Source organism: Panthera uncia, assembly GCF_023721935.1.
Source record: "Panthera uncia isolate 11264 chromosome C1 unlocalized genomic scaffold, Puncia_PCG_1.0 HiC_scaffold_3, whole genome shotgun sequence".
NCBI lineage: Eukaryota > Metazoa > Chordata > Mammalia > Carnivora > Felidae > Panthera > Panthera uncia.
In genome coordinates, this window is record NW_026057584.1 from 75075180 (window position 1) to 75080773 (window position 5594).

Here is a 5594-nt window from a genome sequence, read left to right on the forward strand (position 1 = left end):
CAGCCCAGAGCCCGATGCGGGGCTCGAACTCGCGGACCGCGAGATCGTGACCTGAGCTGAAGTCGGACGCTTAACCGACTGAGCCACCCAGGCGACCCTTTTTTTTTTTTTTTTAATTTTTTTTTTAATCGTTTATTTATTTTTTAGACAGAGAGACGGGCAAGTACTATTTCCTGGAGGGTTGCTTTCTACTTTTGTGACAGTGCACCAGCTCTCACGCTGTTAACCATACAGTGACCTGTAACCAACCATCTCCAGTTAAGTTTGAACTCCAACCAAGGGGAGGGGACTCCACTTTCAAGTTTCTTCTTCCCTGGGTTCTTTCCTTCAGCCCTAGCATTGGTTTTTTCCAAAGATGTGCACTAATTACCAAGAAATCACAGCCAAACAGAAATTGAACAAACTATTTATAACCAGTGATTTTCAAAAATCACCATTCTGTTTTAAATTTATTTTTTAAAGAAATGTGTAAAAGAAGATGTTGAATTTTTAATATTTTTCTATGTTTTAATTGATAGGCCTCCAAACTAAGAGTCCCACAGATATCTACCAAGATATTAAAACTGACTTGGTCAGAATAAAAATGAACCAAAGTTAAATGATAAAACCACGTTGCAATAATTTCTTGTTTGTTAATAACTGTCATTACAAAAGAACTGCTTACATATGATGGCTATGTCTATGGCTATGAACTTTTCCCTATTTAAATGATGCAGACTATCCTTCATAGAAGGAGAAAAACAGGGTCAAAATTCTGTTGGTGATTGACAACAGCAGTAACCATTTCAATGTTATCACTTGATATCTTTCTTTACATATGCTCTCCACATATCTAGCTTCATACTTTCTAAAGTTTGGATTAAAACTGCTAATGTTTAATTTTACAAGTGTTTAAATGGCCGAATCTGAGGTTGTGACTATGTCTCTCAGTCATCTGGGCTTGAAGAAACTGTCATGTCTCCAAGGACTTCCTGATAAATCATTGAAAAATGTTCCTTGAAATGGAAGGTAGTTTCACATCGAAGGATTCAGCAACTAGAAATATGTCATGAAAACATTTTTATTTAATTTTCAGAATTTATACTTCGGGAGAATGACTAATTCATTATACTATTTCCTGACGCCTGTTAGTCCCTTGAAATCTATTTCTCTGCCTGGTTCTTCCAAGTCTTAGTTCATCAAAAATGTGAAACTTTGTAGGAAAGTTCATCTTGCAATATTGCAGAACAAGTGTATTTACTTCCTCTTCTCTCTTTTTTTTTTTTAACGTTTATTTATTTTTGAGACAGAGAGAAACAGAGCATGAACGGGGGAGGGGCAGAGAGAGAGGGAGACACAGAATCGGAAGCAGGCTCCAGGCTCTGAGCCATCAGCCCAGAGCCCGATGCGGGGCTCGAACTCGCGGACCGCGAGATCGCGACCTGAGCCGAAGTCAGACGCTCAACCGACTGAGCCACCCAGGCGCCCCTCCTCTTCTCTTTTTTAGAAAACACTAATTATTATTATTTTTCATTTTTTATTCTGGTAAAATATATATAACCTCAAATGTACCATTTTAATCACATTAGGCGTGTAGGTCCAGGGGCATTAAGTAGATTCACACCACTGTACAACCATCACCTCCATCCGTCGCCAGCATGTGTTCATCTGAAACCATCCACCAAAAAGTTGCAAACTGAAACCCTGTAGCCATGAAACGATCGCTCCCCATTCCATTCCTTTCCTCTCTAATGCTATTTTCCAACCTATATTTTTCCACTCAATAAACAGCCGCAGGCATCCCTCCATGACAAGAGACGTCCATGGCAGTACATCGCATATGAAATTTTATATACTTCCTGGTGAACCATTCGTCCCGAGCTCCCTTCCGTCAGAGCACTTAAACAGTGTTTTATAAAGCCATATGTTCACTTGCCTGTCATCCTAGAGAGTTTTGAACTTCGCAAATCTAGAGTGCAAGTCTTCATCGAATGTTTATCTTTGGCCAAGCATGGTGTCTGATTTGCAGTAAATGATCAATTAGTGTGTATTGAGTGGATAACTCGGTGAATGAAGGAGGAATGCCAGCTCCTTGGACTGAGGAACAAAAGGTACCGTAGCTGCAGATTCTGGGCAATCATCCCCAAGACATAAATTGCACCAATATGTTTTAGTTAGAGAATACCTAAAGCCAAGGATTTCAGAGTGTATACTATGGTTTCTGAGATATATTGATTTCTCTTTAAATTTATGATGAGCTCTCTGAATCCATGACTTCACTTGCCAGTGTGTCGTAGTTTCAAACTGTACTTGTAGAAATATGTCACTTTGTGCTTATGTTAATATAATTGTTTCTAAAGGACCAATTTTGACAGAACTTATAAATAGTAAATTGCAAACATAGTTTTAGCTGTTTTATTTGTTCAAAAGACAATAGCATTCATTAATAGTGAATTCAATAACAGAGGTCAAGAGCCAGTTATGTGTAAGTGAAGAGATCAATCAGAGAAGTGGAAAACAGAAATAATTGGCTTATAAAGAACGTCTGAGAGCATGAAAGTGCATACAATCATTTCTAGTAAACAAATCTGGCTGAAGCAGCAGCTTTGATTCCCTTCTCTTTATCTTTTGTGTATCCACTTTAGGGGTTTGCTTTGTGTTTATTTGTGAGGCTTGCATAAAACATCTTACAGATAGAACTGGCTATTTTAAGCACAGCCGGGCCATGGGCTGACAACCTCTTTTACTTTCACAATGGCATTCTCCTCCAGGCCCGCAGATTCAGGCCAGCTTTCTGCATTTGCTCACTAGCTGTCTGCAAAATCTTGCTCTTGCCACCATTGGGAGAGTGCAAAGGAAACTGCTCATAGGGAGGGATAGAGAGAGTAAGTGAGGTGCCTGCAGTGCTGGGGGTGTCTGTGGGCCACTGGGGGTGGGTATCGACAGTGAATTGAGGACAGGGCCCTCTATGGAGTTCTTGATGCAGTTAGTGGGATCTGCTTCCCTTTAATCTGCTGTGCTCTGAGCCTTGACTGCTGTGCTCATGAATCAGTATTCTGGATGAGGTAAAAGAGAAATGGGTCTCTTTGGTAGTGTCATGCACAGCAGTGAAACAACACACTCTCACACACTCATTCACATGCTCTAACTGTCCCCTGTGGGAGGAATCACGGGCTGAGAAGGGTTTGCTGGCACTGAGCTGTACTACCTTGGGGGTAAGATAATGTAGATGAAGTCCAACTGTTTCTCTTGTCTTCTCCAATATATCTAATTTTGGCTTTTCTGCTCCAGGAGTATGGTAGAACTGCTTCCTTGGAATCCTGGACTCCCAAAAAGGCTCTCTTATCCATGGGTGATTCTCTAAGTCAGTGTTCTCCAAGAGCACCTGGATTGTGGCCAAGTGGGGTGGAGTCAGTTTATAGGTACTTCAGGGTCTAGAGCCATAACCAAGGTCTGTATACTCATACCCACACACCAGTGGGTAAGTCTCCCCTGGATCTCTTTATGTAAGTTGCTGATGACAGAATTCAATCTAAAACAGGGGGTTAGTGAAGTTCTCTGGGTTTATGCAGTTGTTTCTGGGTCTACTGTTGAGACTTCAGTGGGTGAGTCAGCTACCTGGGTGTAGGCCTGTCTTCTTAAAATGGCCCTCCTCATTTCTGGACGGCCCTATGGTTTCATAATTTCTTACATGGATCCCATAGCTGCCCCAAAGCACTTTTGAGAGAACATGGATGCCAAACTGGTGCTGTGGGGGGAAGGGGTATGAACAAGGATGCCTATTTGGAACCTTGTTAGCATCACGCCAGTTCTTCTCTTGTTGTCGACATTCATCCAGCTTTACGTGTCAAATGTGCCTCAGAGTGTGGTTTTATCTTTTATCTGACTTGCCACTGATGTCTGTGGGAGACAGATATTCCCTGCAACACAAAGCAGACTACATTTGCACTTGACATCCAAGTGGGGAGTATCTGCTGCTTTTGGCCACAGTTTGGGTTCCCTCTTCTTCACGTCCTCATTAACAGTGCAGCATCTTTGAGGGAAGGGACACTGAGGTGTCTTTCTATTTGTATAGGATTGTCCAGATCTCCAAACCTTTGATCTGTTTTATATAGTGTTTTCCCATTAGACAGAGGGTATTTCCAGAGTTGCAATGAGTTAATCGTTCAATAAATGCAGTCAGTGTAGCTTAATTCAAAATGAAAATGGATGATGTTAATAAGCTTACATTTCTAGCAACCCAGCTTCATTTAAAGCAATTCCTCAGGGGAATGTACATTAGACTGCATTTAGCAGAGTATAAATTTGAAAAGTCATAACTTTATAAAAAGTTATAAATATTGCTTAATGTTACGAGTGCATTTATTATGACTATAGTAGTTTACTTACGAAATAAACTAATATTATTTATGAATAGAGCTGATTTGCCAAATGGACAATTTAAGGATCAATATTAATATTCTTTACACATTTTGATTAAATTTGTTGAATATTATTTGTTTTTAAAAATTAAAATGCGGGGCGCCTGCGTGGCTCAGTCAGTTAAGTGTTCGACTTGGGCTCAGGTCATGATCTCACAGTTCGTGAGCTCAAGCCCTGTGTAGGGCTGGGCTCTTTGCTGTCAGTGTAGAGCCTGCTTCCGATCCTCTGTCCCCCTCTCTTTCTGCCTCTCCCCTGCCCTCTCTCTCTCAAAAATAAATAAACATTAAAAAATTAAAATGCAGGTCACATAAGGAAAAGTTTATACTTAAATTTTGTCAAGTGTTCATTGTGAGCTTCTGATATGGAGGTAAATAGTTATGAATATTTGTTGTGGACTCAGCAAGTGCATGCCATTAACATGGGTATTAAAGTGATTGCATCAAGTTTTTTAATGGTTTGATTAAAAGTACAAACTGTCTCTCTAAAACACGTCCAAGCATGTGGTTTGTGTATGGTTTCAGAGATCCATCAATATCTACAGTCTCTACAGGGACCTCTTAGCTCCTATGATCTCCTTATTGAGACACTGCATATATGCACAAACTGCATCATATTGTCATATGAAAGCCTACAGAATATCAGTGATATCTTACATTAGCTTGCATGTAATCTCAGTACAACCAAGTCTATTTGATAAGAAGTCATCATTGCGATCTTTCAGTTCTCTATTGACCAATCTGTTTGGGGGAACATATTATTAATATTTGAGAAAAACCTATCCCTAGTCGTAAGAAATTGAAGCTACAATATCGATATTACCATTTAGATAAGCATTACAGTCGCTGTTTCAGAGTACCAAATGCCTACTCCTAATGTGGGGAAACCAATACCTATCATAATTTTGTACTTCTGTAAACTCATGGAGAGAAATGTGACACAGTGTGATGAGATTTTAATAGGGTGTTTCAAAAGAATCTCTTGAGCAGCAAACCACTTTTGTTCACTCGTGTGAAGTATCTCTGTTAAGATGTGAAGTAGAACATTTTTTATTGCTTCTTATTGCACTTCTTTTTATTTTGGGAGAATGAAGGTGGAAACATGGCATATTCCTCCTTGACCTTCAGCATTCAACAACTGTGTTATAACTAATCCAGAATAAGTGGTTAAAATCAAATAGAATTTTAATCCACTAA

The 5594-nt window shown here is 39.8% G+C and overlaps 1 non-coding gene across 1 annotated transcript; it reads right to left on the reverse strand.

Moving 5' to 3' along the window:
- Window positions 1-1378: 1378 nt before the first annotated feature.
- Window positions 1379-1463, reverse strand: TRNAR-UCG (transfer RNA arginine (anticodon UCG)). The gene has a single exon. It is a non-coding gene; the product is annotated as a tRNA-Arg (tRNA).
- Window positions 1464-5594: the final 4131 nt, after the last annotated feature.